Below are 19,330 nucleotides of genomic sequence, written 5' to 3'. Positions count from 1 at the left end.
GAGATAGCAAATTGCCTGTGTATGAATGTTTTTAAGAAGAAGAAATGATTGTATGTCAGAAATACTGTGAAGTTTTTATATATTATAGGAGTTATCAGGGTAGTTGACCTTAAATTTCTTTCAGTTCTTTAGGTATTAAGTATGTGTATGAATGTTTTTAAGAAGAAGAAATGATTGTATGTCAGAAATACTGTGAAGTTTTTATATATTATAGGAGTTATCAGGGTAGTTGACCTTAAATTTCTTTCAGTTCTTTAGGTATTAATTATAATACATAGTTATTACTCACAGGGGACTTGCAATATGGCTCAGTTGTGGCAAAGAAGGTAGAATCTGGGGAAAAGATTCTTCTATCTTCTTTGATGAATATTTAGAAAACTAATTTCTAGTTTGTGGAAAAGATGTAAATTTCCATGACTGCATATTGCAGTTTTATGATCTGCAACATCTCTTCAATGATTTATTCAGCCCAAACAGTAAAAAAAAAAAAAAAATAATAATAATAATAATAATAATAATAATGCCTTCTTACATAACTTGAATTGGAATCTCTACTGGGAATATATTTTATTGTTGTTATTTGAGTTCTACAGACTAAACTAGTAAGTCAAGATGGGTATTAGGAATGTAGCATCCATGAGAAGGAGTGATTCTTAAAACAACATTAATTGAAAGAAACAGTATATCTCGCCTATTCTGACTAGGGCAGTGCTTTAAGAAGTTGATGCTGGGAGTCTAGCACCCTCTGAGATAATAAAGTGTGTCACATCAGCAGGTTTGTTTATTCTCCAAGCCATGAGATGACCTTGACCACAGAGCAGGCTTTATCATTGAAATGGGCTCCTATAGGTTAATTTTCACCTGCCTTTGCCATCCCCTTTTTAAGACTCCTCATGGTTAATGAATCTGGGGAGGGAGGAGAGTCAATATGTTAAAAGTAAACAAAGGGCCAGCCTGGTGGCACACACTTTTAATTCCCCCCTCCCAGGAAGGCAGAGACAGGAGGATTGTGTAGGTTCAAACCAGCCTCTCTGGCTTAAGAGACCCTGTTTCCAAATAAAAATATAAAAAAATAGGTGTCTGGGAATGTAGCCTGGAGGTAGAAGGGTTTCCAGGAACCCCAGTACCACAAAAAAAGTAAAAAAGATGATTTGAAGAATTATATAAAAATATTCTTCCAAATGGTATATTTAGATTCTTTGAAGAAAAATACCAAAGGATAACCTATTTAGATATTATAATTTGATTAATCTTTACTTGGAAAAATTTCTACTTTTGTTAGCCTCATATATTTTTTAATTCAGTTTTCTTCTTTACCATAGTAACCTTTTGATGTCATTTCCATCGGCCTTTTTACCTCTGGCATCTAAATGACTATGGCAGGGTTGTATGTTGTACAGAGATGTGTTGAAGAGATCAGGAGAGAATTCCAGCTAATGACTCTACTAGCATCTAAAGCTTCTTTCTATAAAATAGCCTTCTGACTTCTACCATATAAAGTGATGATGAGAAGCTAATTGTATGCACCAGTTACAAAATCCTAGGAGAAACGTTCTAAAATATAAAACAGTATTTTTAGCAGGGCATGATAGCACATGCCTATGCTCCCAGTGCTTAGGAGACTGAAATAAGAAGAGCACAGTTTCGAGGCCAGCTGCAGAAACTTAATGAGACCTTCAGCAACTTAGGAAGACCCTCTTTCAAACTAAAAAAGGAAAATAAGGTTGGGAGTGTATCTCAGGTAGAAAGGCCTGGAGCTTAATACAGAGTACCACAAAAATCTATAAATAAATAAATAACAACATAAATTAAATGAACCAATACTTTTTCAACATTCACCTTGTCTCTCATTCTAAATATAGTTTGATACTTTAGGTATGCAAAAGTTCATATACCCCTCTTTTTCTCTCTTCTCTTCCATTTTCCTTATATTATCTCCATTAAACCTATCATCCTCTATGCAGCCTTAAATATTTCATGTTCTCTTCATGTTAAGAAAAATCACTTCCCACTGATAAAGGGATCTAATGATGTAACTGCTCTTGTAAATATCCTCTAACTCCATTCTAACTTTCAGAGGTAACTACCATTTTCAGACGAAGTAAATTAAGTTGGTTATTGATTGGCTTTTTCCATTATGATATAAAATTTGGCTTTCTGAGGTTTGCCTCCAATATGTATCTCTTTACTATAGTTCTAGCAATGACTTATAAGGGAGAAAAATCACATATATGGGTCTAAACAGTCTATTTCTCACAGAAGTTCTCTAGATTCTATTTTAGCTATAGTGATACATGGTTATATAACCTTTAATTTTGCAACTATGGCACTTCTTTCCCTATTTACTATAGTAAATAGTGTCCTTGTCATATGTGTGCTATAGGAAATAAAACTTGTAATATTTATTCAGGCAACTATAACTTCATTTCTTAATAACTGAACAACTCTAAAATAGAATCAGATTTCCTTGAACTGAGGGAACATCTGTTTTTCTCCTCCCAAGTACAGTGAGAGTTACTGATAAGTATTGACTTTAATAGTAACATTTAAAAACACTACAAACCATCTTGATTTGTCCTCAGTGTAGTGACTAATCTCTTAACTGACCTTCAAGGTTGATGGGTTGCCATCTGCTCTTTGGAAGAAGAAGAGGAAGAAAAATATTGAAATTTTTGTCCTTGATAAGTTTATATTCTGATTTAGAAGGTAAAGGTTATGAAATGTATATATATATAGAATACATTGGGTAGTATAACAAATAAATATAATAGCTTTTGACTCATCTATAATATTTCTAAAACTAAGTATATATATTTACTCATTAGTATTTTTAATATGCATTTATTGTTGTGTTTTAGTTTCTTATTATAGTGTTGTCCAGAGTGATGGAGACATACACACACATAGCACTTGGTGACCTTCCCCAGTTCCCTCTCCACTCCCTCCCCTCCCTCATATATGATATTGAAATTGGTATTGAAGTTTGCATGTATGTACACAATGTCAGTGGAAGTTTTCCCTTTATAGTTTTCCCCACCACCACCACTACCACCACCACTACCCTCCCTAGACACCCTGTATTGTTCCACTGGGGTTTCTCCTCTATTATCTTAAGTTTTATTGTATCCTGATCACTCCGTAGCTTCCACATATGAGAAAAGCATATGACCCTCTACTCATATACTTAAATAGTTTCTACTTATTGTGATTGTTTGATCGGGTCCAGCTACCCCATATCAGACTGTTTAAAGTGTAGAAGTGAAATATAAACTTCAGCTCTATCCTTGAGGTTTGGTTTTCAGTGTCTGCTTGCCAGTATAATTATCTTTGACAATCTGCCCTGGACTTTGTCTTCTTAGAGGTGATTTTTTTCCTTCCTTCACTCTTCTTGCATTAATGAACTTCTGCGGACTCACACTCTGACCTCCTTGGACTTGTGCAGTCCACTTGGTCATTTGGGGTAAGTCAACAACTGCACACTCTGGCCCATGAGCTCTTTGACATATGGAACTTGTCAAGACTCCTCCTGCAGAGCCAAAATTCTGTCTTTTATATAATCCTGACTATTCTTACTAGATCTTACTCTTTACCATCTATTCAAGTGATACTTTTTTAATGTACTAGAGAATTATAGGACAAAAGTTGGAAAGGGAAGCCAGGTGTGGTGGTGAACACTTGTAATCCCAGCATTCAGGAGGCTGAAACTGGGAGATCATGGTTCGTGGACAGCCTCAGCGACTTAGCGAGGCCCTTCACAATTCAGTGAGACCCTGTTTCAAAAATAAAATTACTAAAAACTAGGGCTGGGGGTGTAGCTCACAGGTACACTCTGGGTTCCATGCCCCTGCTTTCTATCCCCAATACCACACACACACACACACACACACACACACACACACACACAGAGTTGGAAAGTGTCCTACATTAAGAACATTTTCCTGTAGCTGAAGCTGGAGAGAGCCTTATTAATAGTTTTGAGCAGAAAATGGACAATATGGAATGGAAGTAAAATGTGTCTGTCAGTATATGTGACATACATTACTGAGAACAAGAAAATCAGCCAGGAGGACATATAATATTATGTATAAAGTAATAACTGAGCACAGTAGTGTATTCCTGTAGTCCCAGTACCTGGAAGATCGAAACAGAAAGATCACAAATTTGAGGTCAGCCCGAGCATCTTAGATCCTGTTTGAAAACAAAAGAGGGCTGGGGGTGTAGCTCAGTGGTAGAATATTCCTGGCTTGGATCTTTAGTACCAATCAATCAAGCAAGCAAGCAAGCAAGTAACAAGTGTTCATTTTAAGGTAACAACAATAAGGATCCAAAAGAAAAACAGGCAAGAAAAAGAAAAAGATGAATCTTCAAAACATAAGGAATTTCCAAAATGGATGTGGCACAATTTTGGTGGGGGGAGGGGTTGGTGATTTATTTGTAAGAGATTGGATGAGGGATAAAATGCTATTGTTGTTCTTTATCTGCCCACAGAACACATATTAGAATGTTACTTTGTATACTGTCAACCATGTTTTATTAATTATCTTCTCCAGAGCTAACAGAGCATTCAGCTTTTCATATTCGAAATTTGGATCCTGCCAGTCTCATTGGTTCATTCTTGTAACCTCAGTCCTTGAGATGCGGAGATTGGAGGAATGCACGTTCCCAAAGCCCCCTCCACACACACACATTTGGATAACTGGCTAGAAATGAAGTAGCTGACTCAGGAAAGTGCTTTTTGGTTTGGCCAATTTAACTAAAATTGAATTATGTTTCCCTTACTTTTCTTCTTTGTATGGTTAACAGAACAGGGTTTGGCACAAGAGAGATGTAAATGCCATTTAGAAGATGAAAGTAAAGCAAAAGATACTTTATTCTTTGGAGACTGGCTCATGAATCATGACAGTATATGCGTGTTATTGATGATCTGTTGACTCCCATCATTGGCATGCAGCAATGCACAATTTGTAGTCAGGTGACTGTAGAAGCAACACTATGTGTGACCACAGATATGATATAAGCTAGTGAAAGAAACGAGTAAAAATGGGGCAGAAATGTTTGAGCCTATGACTTAAATTCCAGCTAAATGTCTGAAAAGCAACCAAGAATCTCTAGGATTGCCGACTGTGAAAACAAACTCTTATCTCCTGTTGCCCCATAGCTGAGATCTCTGAAAATGAAATCCAAAGTCTAAACATACGTGTAACTAACCTAATTATGTCAAATTAAATTCCTAGTTACACAGAAGCTTTTGATTTCAGGCATTTGGAGCCTGGCATGATGGCACATGTCTGTAATCCCAGTACTTTGGAAAATGAAGCAAGAGAATCAGATTATAGGTTCCAGGCCAGCCTCAGCAACTTAGTAAAGTCCAAGCAACTTAGTAAAATCCTGTTTCAAAATATACTATAAAATGGGACTATGAGTTTAGCTCAGAGGATGAATATTTCTGGATTCAATCCCTAGTACAAGGAAGGAAGGAAGAAAAGAAGGAAGAAAGGAAGAAAGGAAGGAAGGAAGGAAAAGGAAAGGAAAGGAAAGAAAAGGAAAAGAAAGGAGAAAGAAAGTCAAGAAAGAAAACAAAGTATGGGCATTTTTTGGAAGTAGTAGTAGTCCTTTTATTCCTGTTTGAGGAAGTTAATATACCTTGCCTGAAAAACTTAAAATTATTTCCCTGAGGTATAATTCTTTCAGGGACAGCTAATTATCCTCAAACTTTATGTGTAAAATTTCCAGTGCTTCTAGGCCAACTATTTAACTCAAGTCCTGGCAATGGCTGAGTGAGTAAGATGCAAATTGTGACCTCCTCAGAGATACAGCTTACAGCAGAGAATTGTATTCCAATGTTTGTTTACAGTAGCCTAAAGTACATGTAAGTGAATGAATTCTAAGTGCATTTGGAGAGGGTAGAAGGAAACCTATACCACAAAGTCTTCTACGCTAAATAAGTTAAAATGGCAAAATTTCCTTGGTATATTATAGATAAAGATGCCCCAAAGCGTAGTGAGATCAGAATGCTACAGTATATTTTCTAAGTAAGATCTACTTATATACCCTCTAATGATTTTCCCTAATGGATTCCAGAAGAGCATCTCTTCACCAAGATGCTACAGAAATATTTGTAGGGATAATTTATTTTAACAGGTCTTTGATAGTCTATGTAGATCAAGAATGATAGTAGGAATTGCTTACATAAAATTGGATCTCCCAATTCAATAAGGCTGATAGATTTGGGAGAGGTGGAGGACATTTAACTATTGAAGACCAGGTGGATATAGTAATGTAAATAATCATTAGAGCCAAGAGGTTGCCAGAAATGTCTGTACAGTGGTCACTGCCGTGGATAGTCAATCATAGTGTCCTAGAACTGAAGCAGATGAACACCATATTATAGTTTTGATTAGTACAAATGGAAACCCTCAAAGCTCAGGACTCAAGTCTAAGATGAATCTTCTCGAAGGTGAATCCTGGAATTTCAACAAGTATATAGACTTGAGCCAGCTAATAGATTTAGAACTCTATTAAATGAGGTAAGGTTTTCCTGAGGAATGACCTTGCTAATAATCAAAACTTAAATGTAGAGACTTCTCGGAAGATGGCGACCTAGGAAAGCAGCATATCTTAGTCCTGCTGACATTTGATCTCTAGCACAGTGAAAATAGCTTCTTGACTAGCTGGGTGTGGTGGCACAGCAGAGACAGGAGGATCGCACAGGTTCAAAGCCAGCTTCTCTGGCTTAAGAGAGCCTGTTTCCAAATAAAATATAAAAATAGGTGTGCGAGTATAACCTGGAGGTAGAAGGGTTCCATTCCCATTCCCAGTACCACTAAAAAAAAAAAAAAAAAAAAAAAAAAAAAAAAAGGAGCTTCTTGACTAAAGAAATAAATCAGCATAAAATTAAACAGAGCAATGACAAATTAAAAGGTATCAGAAATGAAGCTAGAAATGAAACAGAACAGAGGACAGAAAAGTATCCTGCCCACCCCTAATGGCTGTCGGTGCACCATCTTGCCTAACCATGCTGAGACTGCAGGCACTACAGCCTCCAGAGACTCCCAGCAAAAAAAGCCAGTGACTTTATATGAAGTAAGCAGCTGCAGCTCATCAGAATTGTAAGCAATCTATACCTCACCCTACTTTCCACAAAGATCCTACTGCCCAGACCCTGGCTACAAAATGCAGCAGTAGCAGCTGAGCTCAATGTATCTGGACATGACCCAGCTATACATAGGAATCCTCATTCTCCACAGACAGGGCTGGGTTCGTCTGACATCTCCCCCTATCATCATCATCATCTCTGTATCTCCAGAGATACAGAGTGGTACTCAACAACACCTTAAGTGAACCAACCATCTGCATGGGAGTCTGACCAGTGAAGCTACAGGGAATCACACAAAAATAAAGACTCTTAGGTTTCAGAACTTTTGCAGTTCACCCTGGTGAACATAGGGACACAGCAGAGGCATGGATTACCAGACAGTCTCTAGGACCAATCGGGCAAAAGGATATAAGGTTTAAAGAAAAGAGTGCCCTAGTAGGAACTCCAGAATTGCCACAGACCACTCAATCATGATGATAGGGGAGATGTCAGACCAACCTAGCCCTGTCTGTGGAGAATGAGGATCTCTATGCATAAACTGGTTCTTGTCCCAATGGCAGGAATGTGTGGAGACCTACTATTAACACTAGATACAGCTCCAATGATACCAGCCACCTGCATAGACTGATAAAGCCTCAGTAACAGGCTCTTTTTGAGAGCTCAGAGACCTAGGCTTGGAGAAGAAAGGTGTCAGTGGCACTCAATGCCTGCACAAACAAAGAGAGAAACCAGGCCAGGGTCCCAATCATTGAAGGAGACCAAAAAGCAGGGATATAAACATCATTACTATAGGTTACAAAGCAAATGAGAGTGCTTGGAAAATGCTGAATAAATTATTATAGAAAGTGAACCTTAAACAGCTGAAAGAACCTACACAGACCCAGAAAGACTACAGGGGCCATGTTTGTTCAGTATTTATATATTTATAGAGTTGTATTATTTATTTATTTATTTATTCATTTATTTAATTTTGTGTGTGTGCTTCTTTGTTACTCTCTTCCTCACCCCTTTTACAGGCTTCTTCCCTCTTTCATATATATTCTCTTCTCTTCATCCCTTCCTTGTTTTTTTCTTCTTTGTCTTGTATTAAATCCACTTCACATCACTATACTAAGTACTATACACTGGTTAGTAGTATCCCCCTACATATTCACTATTTGTTTTCTTTTTTTTGAAAGATTTTTTTATTTATAAGTGGAACATATTGAAAATGGTGTATATTTAGATTGTGCTTCGTGCCCTCCCCCCCCCATTTCCCTTCTCCCCTCCCAATAAAGAGTGTCCAGGTTAACCCTCTTATATTTATACTATTACACATATTCGTATGTAGCTCCTCCATTGAACAACCTCAGCTTTCTTCCTCTCCTATCCTTCCATTCAAGCTTTGCTGAGATTTTCCCTCCATCATCTGGAGTCTCTCTTGTATTTAGTACTTAATCACTTTCCTCCTCACTCAAGCTTCACCATTAAATACAGCACAACTTGCCCTTGTATATACCAGCTGACAGCTACAGAATGAGAGAAAGCTATCAAAAGCAACAAAGATACAAACTTAAGAAACCTGTAATCATGAGAAGTAGGAATATCAAGGAAGCACTGAGCTCTCACACTCTTACAACAGAACCCACCAAACAGAATTGCAGAGATCACTGGAAAGACAAATTGGAACTTTAATAGTAGACATGATATAGGATTTTCATAAAGAATTTAGAGAGAACCTGACAGAGATAAGGGAACAAATAAACAAAAAATCTGATATTCTGAACAGGAATCAGAAAGAAGCTCGGAAGGAAGTGAAAGATGCAATCATTGAAATAAAGGCACCCATACAAACTATAAACAGTAGGCTAGACCACATGGCAAAATAGAAAATTTCTTGTAGAAGATGACCACTCACAAAATGAACATAAAGTATATAATTTAGAAAAGAACAATTTGACAGCATGGATTGGGCATTGAAGAGATAGAGAGCTAACCTATATAAAAAAGACACATAAAAGGGAATAGAAGATGAAACCAAAGAGATTAGCAATCTTTTCAAAGAAGTAATATTCGAAAAATTTCCAAAGATAGAAAAAGAGGTCAAAATAAATTAATTTTAAAAAGTAAAAGAGGTCAGTATACAGGTACAGGAAACTTATAGAACCCCCATTAGAAAAGATCAGAGAAAAGATTCACCAGGCGACATAATGATGAAACTGACTAACATAAAGGCCAAGGAAAGAATAAATAGGAAAACTAGAATGCAAATAGGAAGCTGGGCGTGGTGGTGCACGCTTGTAATCCCCATGCTTGGGAGGTGGAGACAGGAGGATCACGCAGGTTCGTAGCCAGCCACTCTGGTTTAAGAGACCCTGTTTTAAAAATATAAAATAGGTCTAGGAGTGTAGCCTGGAGGTAGAAGGGCTTCCAGGAACCCCAGTACCACCACCAAAAAAAAAAAAAAAAAAAGAATACAAATAGGAAAGAATAACTAAAACTATCCCTGTTTGCATATGTTGGAGACCCATCAAACTCAACCAGAAACCTTATATAACAGATCAACAAATTCAGCAAAGTATCTGAATACAAAATAAATGTTTTAAATCAGAAGCTTTCCTATATGTCAACCATAAATATACTAAAAAATTCTAGAAAACACCTCTACTCAGGATATCCCACAAAAATAAAATATGTAGGAATAAACCTAACCAAAGTGATAAAAGACCTATACAAGGAAAATTATAAAACATTGGATAAAGAAATCGAAGAAGACCTTAGGAGAGGGAAAGATCTTCCATGCTCTCGGATAGGCAGAATAAAGACCATCACAATGACCATTCTTCCAAAAGTGATCTACAGATTCAATGAAATACCCACTAAATGACCAAGATTATTCCTCACAGACATAGAAAAATTATTTTTTAATTTTTTGGCCATTCCCTAATATACATGATGTACGTTAATAAACATGTCAAAGTCAATCAGTATGCCAAACATGAGAAGGAGAGAGGAGGAATAAGGTGGGAATCGGTGAAGTGCTAAATAAGTGGTGTGTGCATGTATGTCTCTACCACTTTGTACCCCATTAAGATGTTTGACTATAATGCCCCAATAAAAAAGTAAAATAAAATATTTGGAACAACAAAACCCCCCAGAATAACAAAGTAGTATTCAGCAACAAAAACCATGCACCAGGCATCAAAATACCTTACTTCAAACTATAGTACAAAGTCATAGTAATAAAAACAGTATGTTATTGGTACAAAAATAGACACATAGACCAATGGAATAGAATAGAAGACTAAGAAACAAATCTACACACATAGAGCCAGTTTTTGACAAATGGCCCCAAAACATACCCTGGATAAAAGATAGCCTCTTCAACAAATGGTTTTGGCAAAACTAGTTAAACATATGCAGAAAAATGAAAATAAGCCACATGTTCTCACTCTGCCCAAACATCATTTCAAGATGGATCAAAGACTTGGAAATCAGACCAGAGACCTTACAACTCCTTGAAGAAGGCATCGGTGCAATATTTAAATGCATAGGCACAGGTAATATTTCAATGCTTTTTCAATAATATTCCAAAGGCACAAGAAACTAAAAGGAGAATCAATTCGTGGGATTGCAATAATTTGAAGAGTTTCCATACTGCAAAAGAAAATATCAAGAACTTTAACAGAGAGTGGACAGAATGGGAGAAAATATTTGCCAACTTCTCTTCCAATAGGGGAGTAATATAAAGAACATACAGAGAACTCAAGAAAATAAATGCTCAGAAAACAAACAAAAAAAAAACAATAAAAATGGGCAAGTGAATTAAATAGACACTTCACAAAGGAAGAAAATCAAATGGTCAATAAATGTAGGAAAAATATTTGATATTAACAATCAGATGAAAATTAAATCTACCCTGAGATTTCACCTAACTTCAATTAAAATAGCCATCATTAACAATATACATACATTACATATCCACACAAACAAACACAAACACAAACAATATCAAATGCTGGTGAGGATGAGAAGTGGGAACGTTAATACATTGTTGGTGGGACTGCAAATTAGTGCAACAACTTTGGAAAACAGTATGGAGGATCCTCAGAATAATGAGAATGAACATACCATATATTCTAGCAATACCACTTCTGGGTATCTACCCAAAGTATGGAAACAAAACTACCAAACTAATGCTTGAGCTTGCCAAGATGTCCATCAATAGATGAATGAATTGCAAAGGTATGGGATATGTACAGATATTTTAAGTCACTAATTTTGTGGTAATTTGTTAAGCAGCAATTTAAAACCGATTCATGAAGGAAAGGCCAAGTGGAAGTTATTATATTTTTCTCTTCTGCCAAAGTAGTGAAATGATAGTGATGGCAATGATAATAATGATGATTATGATGATGATGATACCACATTTTTAAGGGAATTACAGAATATATTGCCACCATGAAAGACTTGAAAGTTGCATGGGTGGTGATTCGTAACACAAACTCATTAAGTTAACCTTTTTTGGCTTGTGAAGAGAACAGATGTTCCCGAAGAATAATAGTAGATTATTGGAAATTTAATGATATGATAATTTCAGTTGTATCTGTTGTTCCAGATGTGGCTTCACTACTATGGTAAATCAACACATCCCTCGGCTACAGAGCTATTTATCTGGCAAATGCCCTTTTCTTTGTGCCCATTAATAAAGAGCGCCAGCAGCAATTTTAGTTCATCCGATAGGGCTAGGAATCTACCTTGACTTTCTTTATTCAGGGCTACACCTATCCTCTATGTTACAATCTATTCCCCAAGATCTTTCTTGCTTTTTCTCGAACATTTATTGCCATGTTAGTCAACTACTTTTTGCCACTGTAACAAATAACTGAGACAACTGACTTAAAACAAGAAAAGGTTGATTTTGGCCATGGTCAGTTGTCCTGGTTGCTTTTGGGCCTATGGAGAGTTGGCACATTATGGCAGGGACTGCATGTCACAGTAAATTGCTCAGAATGAGGGTAATACAAGAGGAAGAGAAAGGGCTTAGGATCCTTCAAGGAAATGCCCTCTAAACTCTGAAGGCCTTTACTAGGTCCCACCTCCAAAAATTTAAAAACTTCCCCAGAGTGCTATAGGTTGGGGACCAAGCCTTTAACACATGTACCTTGGGAAACACTTTCCAGATCCAAGCTATGCAGTTATATTCTGATAAGTGGATCTGATGAGTAAGAAGTAACACAACCTTTAGTTATCTGATTTAAATCCTAGGAGGGTGGGCAATCCCACAAATACTCATTGCAAATTAGTGTTCATTTCCTATTACTGTAACAAAGTACTGCAAACATAAGGCTCTCAAAACACAAATACATCATCTCACTGTGTTGGAAGTCTGAAGTCCTATAATTAAGGTGCTTCAGGGTTGAATTTTCTTTCTGGAGGTTCTATGGGAAAAATCTGTTCGTTGGCCTTTTCCAGCTTTAAGATATTGCCTGTACTAATCGTTTCCTACATCCTCCATCTCCAAATCCCACAGCACATCACCTTCAAATCTCCCTGCACCTCTCTAATCTTTGCCTCAATCATGTCTCCTCTGATTTTGGCCCTTCTGTCTCTCCTTTGTAAGAATTCTCCTGATTACATTCAGCCATAATACATTATAATCTTTGCACTCAAGATATTTAGTCATATCTGAGAAGTTATTTTTGACATGTAAGTTAATATATTCATAGGCTTAGGGAATTAGGATACAGACATCTTTGCAGAGGGAAGGGAGTTTTGCTTTGTTAACACATACCTCACTAAAATTTGTCAGGATTCTTTGATCTGAGGCAGTCAGGATAGCCTTTTCAAAGTCAAGGACATGCTGCTGCATCTGGCTACTCCTACTTTGTGTTTTAGAGAAAATTTATATCTCATTTGAGCATTTACTCTAATGATTTACTGACAAATCTGAAAGGGTACCAATTTTGCACCGGTATAGACAATGCAAAAAAACGTTATGCACCAAGTAGCCTGCTTATGCCTTTCATGGACTATATAATCGAACATATTCAGTGGTGCTTGAAGGGTTAGATACATATTACTTTGGAAGTCTCCTATGTAAAGTCTAGGAGGGTCTCCCATTGCAGACCCTCAGGATTTTAAAATACAACTATGCTAATCTCCACAGATAATGCTTATCATTTTGAGAAATGGCTTTTGGCTTGTTCCTGAGACCTAAGAGAAACTAAACAATTGGCCATGAACCAACAAGATTTTCATGTGACTTAATATACCTATCATTAAGTGGATATCATCTGGTCCACCCTATATAAATTTGTATATATACAATAGTACTTTATCACAAAATGAGGGAGGTATACACAATATTGAGCTTAAGCAGCCATTGAAGTCACAGGTGAGTGCAGATGCTCATGCTTCGTGGTTTTGTAATATCCCTCTTCTCACCCTGCACCTATGGCCTCATGATGACTTCTCTATGAGCAATTGATTGAGGAAGAATAAAGTACAGTGGGGGGGATTCTTTCAACGAGTGTCACTTTTTTCAAAAATAATTTTGATTGGTGCATTCTAATTATATGTTACAATGAGGTCCAGAGTGGTAGAAACAGAAATGCACTTGGTGTGTTACCCTCCTGTTCTCATCTTGCTCCCTCTCCCTCCCTGCACATATTATTGAGATTGATGATTATTTGTATATTTACGTAGTATTACTTGAGCTTTTTTCCTTCATCAGATTTCCTCTCCTCAACTCCCTCTCTTAATCCACAGGCTAGATTCATTGTTCATTTATCTAATTGCAAATGATGTTGAAAATTTTGTTATATATTTATTGGCCAATTATTTCTTCTTTTGAGAAGTATCTCAAAAGAAGAATTATCTTCTTAATTCTCAAAAGAAGAAGTATCTCAAAAGAAGAAAGGTCAATTATTTTATTTATTTATTTATTTATTTATTTATTTATTTTGCGGTACTGGGGATGGAACCCGGGGCATTGTACCTCCAAGCTACACCCCCAGTCCTATGTTTTAGTCTTTTTATTTTTGAAACAAGGTCCCCCTGAGTTGGGAAGGGCCTCACTAAGGAGCTAAGATTGTCCGCAAACTGTCTTTGCCTCCCAAATTATTGGATTAAAAGCATGCACCACTATGCCCAGCTCAATTTTCCATTTGGACTGGGTTATTTTTACATTTTTAAATTCTTTATGTATATTCTAGATATTAGTTTACATGAGAGGAGTAGTTGGCAAAGATCTTCTTCCGTCCTTTAGACTCTCTCTGCAGGTTCTTAATGGTTTTCTTTGCTGTACAGAACCTTTTTGATTTAATAGTATTTCATTTATTGATTCTCATTTTTTATTAACTGAGCTTTAAGGTTCTTATTAAGGAAGCCTCAACCAGTGCCTATGCATTAAGTAACTGGTCTTATGGCCCTCTTCTAGTAGCTGTAGAGTGTCTCATCTAATTTATAGATCTATTATACATCTTGAGTTGATTCTTGTATAAGGTAAGAGATTGGGGTTTAATTTCATTCTATTTAAAATTCATTTTCCCAACACTTTTATTTGTTGAAATGGCTTTTTTTCCATCATATGCTTTTGACACCTTTGTAAAAATCAACTGGCTGTAATTATGAGGATTAGTTTTTGTATCTTCTATTCAATTCCATTGATCCTTGTGTCTGTTTTTGTGAAAATGCCATGTTATTTTTATTACTATGGTTCTGTAGTATAATTTAAAATCAGATATTGTCATGCCTCCAGCATGGTTCTCAATTTATATTCTAAACTAATCTGGATACAGCTTTTCCTGAGTGCCCAGCCTGCCAATAGCAGAGATTAATACTAAGTTCATGATGGGTCAGTCAGCCATCTGGTAATAGATTGATCACATTATTACAATTTCCTCCATCAAGTGGCAGCAATTTATTCTTACTAAAAAAAGGACATAGTACTCTGAATATAGATTTTCTTTCTTTGTCTTCAATTCCTCTGCCCACACTACCATCCACAGATTTAGAGAAGCCCTATTCATATCATGATATTCCAAAGGGTGTTGCTACTGAGGAAGGAACTCATTTTTATGTCAAAGTCCAACAATGAACTCATGCCCATGGAATTTATTACTCTTACCTTGTTCTCCATGAGCCTGAGGTAGCTGGAGTGGTACAGAGTTTTTCTGAAGACTTGGTGATGGTGATAGTGGGACGTAAACATCATGCATGAATGAGATAGCATCCTCCACAAGTAGTTTTGAATCAACACTTAGAATCTGTTTCTTTTCTCTGGTAACCAAAACTTAAGTGTCTGGTGACTAATGTAGAAGCAATAGAAGCAGCTCCTCCCCCCCCATAGACCATTAAATCCACAAGCTAAAGTTTTGCCCCCCCCCCGACTATATTGTGCTCTATTAGTACCGTGGTCACTAGAATGACTTCAACCCCAAAACAGTCTCATCAGGAATAGCCTCACCTAGATGTCTCTGGAAACTTCCATAAAAGCATACATATCATTATATCATTTTATTTTATTATTCTAAACATTGACAGACTTTATTGTGGGGGGTTCCCACCTGGGACCCCACCTTCTTAAATAAAAAAGTGCATAGAAAAGAGGGGATTTAGAAACCTTTGTAGAATATCTACATCCTGAGCCCCCAGGGCAAGAAGGGAGCGATTGCTGGATGGGCTGGAGAGGTGGAGGCAGGGCCCTTGCCACCTGTATGCCCACATCCACCCAGGATAGGAGGATGGGAGTGAGATGCTCTGGGAGGGACTAGGGAGCCCCCAGGCTAGTAGGGGCAGGATGGCAGCAAGGGTCATGAGGAGTCATGGTGGGCAGCCACGGTCTCAATTAAGGAATCGACAGCAGCGCTTGGCGCCACAATTGCAGGGCAGCTTGTTGCTGGCATCCTCGTTGGGGAACTTGTAGTCATAGGTGAGCTCCTCACCACGCAGGATACATAGCAGGGCAAAGATGACAATGTGCTTCTGGCCTTCCACATGGATGACACGTGAGAAGCAGTTGGGCTCACATGAATGGTTGATGAAGCGGGCGGCGTTGCCATACATCGTGGCGTCCACCACGTCAAAGTCATCCATGTGGAACATGTAGCACCCGATGCCCTTCCCATCGTAGAACTTCTCCCACTTGTCGGTCAGCACAGAGCGAATGACAGTGCCAGAGTACTCAATGACCATCTCGCCCGCATCGATGTTGCGCTTGCAGAACAGGCCTCGTCCATGGATGGCAGATCTATAGACACCCACAGCCTCTTTGGAAGTCTTCTTGAGGTGGCGAAAGCGCATGGCCATGGGCAGCTCCAGGCTGGTGGCACGTCTGGTTGACCTGAGCTGCACCTCATCCTCTTCCGCATCACAGGTGGCCCCCTCAGGGAGCACTCGGTGCTGGGAGGCCAGGAAATTGAACATGTCAAAGGTGCACTTCCGGAGATAGACCTCGGCACGAGCAGCCCCGTGGGGGTTCAGGGGTGGTTCTTCTTGGCCCTCTCCCTGCTGGTGGTAGCAGAACTTACAATGCTGGCAGCGCGGGGCCCCAGGCAGTTCCTCCGCTAGGAAGATGACAGCATCGTGGTGGATGCCCAGGAGTCTTGCCCCACTCATTCCACTGAAGGAGAGATGTCTGAGCCGCGCATGGCCCCGGGCCTCTTGCACTTTCTCAATCAGAGTTCTCCATGCCCCCTCCAAGCTCTCTGCCTCCACACTGAAGCCATCCTCGCTGCTGATCTCAAAGCGCAGGTGCGGGCCAACCCGTTTTGGAGCCTGGTTCTCTGTGTCCTCTGGGGATGGAGGCTCCTCATCAGAGCTTGAAGCCTCACCTGAAAAGTCATTATATCATTTTAAAGGCCTTATTTTCTGTCACTTAAATTGATTCTACCAGTATTTTATGAATGTTTGTGAAACTGGTGAATGTATAAAATGTAGCTAAAAAACTCTCAACCCAACTTTTAAAATAACACTATATTCTACTCAGAAAATAAAATCACAAAATATGTATTGGGGAAGAAATAAAAATGATGATCAAAGACTACAGTGGTTAGTAAGGATGAGGAGTTAAATAGTTTATAAATATGTGCATGAAATTTAAATTTAAGGCAGTTTAAGCCATGTTCGGTGGTACATGCCTGTAATCCCACTAGCTGGGAGACTGAGACAGGAGGATGACAAGTGCGAGTCCAGTCTCAGCAACTAGCTGAAGCTCTTCACAACTTGGTGAAACCCTGTTTCATAATAAAAGATAAAGTATTTGTGTAGCTTGGAGGCAGAATGCTCCTGGGTTCAATCTTCAGCAACATACACACACACATACACAGATTAGATTCTCAGGGTTAATTCTAAGTTTAGGTAAGTTATATTTTATCATTCTTTGTTGATTTGTGAAGACTTAGGAGCCATGAAGAGAATACTACTGGTCAGAAGGGGGACAGCATGTGAAGCAGTAATGATGGAGTGAAGCACTTTAATATATTTAAGTTCCCTAGTTTATATTAATATAAACAACAGTTACAAAGTATCATTACTACTAGAAGATGCTATGATACCCACTTATACCTTTAAAATGGTAAATAAAAGAAAATGGTAGATAAAAGAAAAATCAATGAAATAGTTTATTCTGACTTTAGTATATAAACTGTACTGCTGGAAAACTAAGTAACAGAATAAAATAAATAATAAATAAATAAAATAAATGAAAATAATTCTTATGACAGTTTTTCAACTAGTAGGTTTAGAAAATGATAGACTTAAAAAATGACCATTGAAAATCATAAGGAATTAATTGAGAGCTGGGCGTGGTAGCACACACTTGTAATCCCAGTGCTTGTGAGGCTGAGACAGGAGGATCACACAGGTTCGAAGCCAGCCTCAGCTACTTAGTGAGGCTCTCAGCAACTAAGTGAGACTCTGTTTCCAAATAAAGTCTAAAGTAGGTCTGAGAGACTAGCCCGGAGGTAGAATGCCCCTGGATTCCACCCTCAGTACCACACACAAAACAAAATTAATAGAGGCAGAGATCCATCATTTCCAGCTGTGGAGATGATAACAAGAGTGAAACCTGAAAATACACACCATTTATGAGGTAGTCTAGCTAAGGGTAGTTTGTACCAATCTATACTTACTTACAATCTATAGTAAATAATTAGTAACTTTAAAAACAATAGATTTTACTTACAAAATTTATAGAAGCAAATTTATAAAAACTATTGAATAGTAAAAATTAGAGAAACATGTACACTTATGTGGGATGAGAAACTCAGTAAAATTAAAAGTGTGGGAAACACAATGGGACAATTGACTCAGTTTACTAAACAAATAAGCTGAAAGAAAACATAAAGATAAAAGGGACATTTGAAATTAAAAGAGACACTGTCAAGTTACATGAAAATCATTGCCTGTACATTTACAATCAGTAAATGTTACATACATCAGCTATGTGTGTATAAGATTATAATTTTAAAAAAGGAAGACATAAATATCATGTTAATTAAGAAGTAGACCTTATTCAAGATTAACCAAAATCAGCAGTTAAGGTTTAGAAATGGATATGATAGTTCACCCCTGTAATCTCAGTACTTAGTAGGCTGAGACAGGAGGATTGCAAATTCAACAACTTAGACCCTGTTTCAAAATAAAAACATAAAAAAAGACTAAGGGTATAGCTCAGTGGTAGAACAAACTGGTTTCAAGCCCACAGTAGCATACTCATACAAACAGACATACAAGCTTAAATATTCAAATATATTTGCTGATATTAAAGGAATATTAATTTTTAGCCAGGCATGGTGGTACACACTTTGTAATCCCAGTACTGGGAATTATTATTTTTATTGTGATTTTTGTGACATTCTGATTTTATAAATTATTGTTAATTTTATTCTGATTGTCTGATCTGTCACACTTTAATGATCACGTAAAATATGTGAAAGATTCCTTGTCTTTTAGGGTTATATACTGAAAAATGAAATTTAAAAGTTTGATTTCTACAATTTAAAGTGATCTACCTCTGTTTATAGTTACAGAATATTATGAAGAGAGAAAAAACTGGTTTTGACCTATTAGGGATTTCAGTAGGGAAGTTCTTTTTCTGAGTCTTAAAATAAGGATTTTGTATGATTTCTCAGATTTGCCCACAATTTCATTAATATACTAGTAGGTGAAATATAGTTCATGTTTATTTTTTTCTTCTTTCCTTTCTCCAGTTTTTGTGTTACTGGGTATTAGAGCCAGGGGAAGTCTATT

General features: G+C 37.4%; 1 pseudogene across 1 annotated transcript in view; it reads right to left on the bottom strand.

The window, feature by feature from the left end:
- Positions 1-15,805, bottom strand: part of LOC308276083 (G/T mismatch-specific thymine DNA glycosylase-like) — an 82,012-nt pseudogene extending 66,207 nt beyond the window's left edge. The window contains exon 1 of the transcript in view: positions 15,702-15,805. The product of the transcript in view is annotated as a G/T mismatch-specific thymine DNA glycosylase-like (transcript). The remainder of the gene's footprint in view (positions 1-15,701) is intronic.
- Between the last annotated feature and the right edge of the window lie 3,525 nt (positions 15,806-19,330).

This window comes from Muscardinus avellanarius, assembly GCF_963383645.1.
Source record: "Muscardinus avellanarius genome assembly, chromosome: 17".
NCBI classification, from domain to species: domain Eukaryota; kingdom Metazoa; phylum Chordata; class Mammalia; order Rodentia; family Gliridae; genus Muscardinus; species Muscardinus avellanarius.
This window is presented reverse-complemented; position numbering and strand designations above follow the sequence as displayed.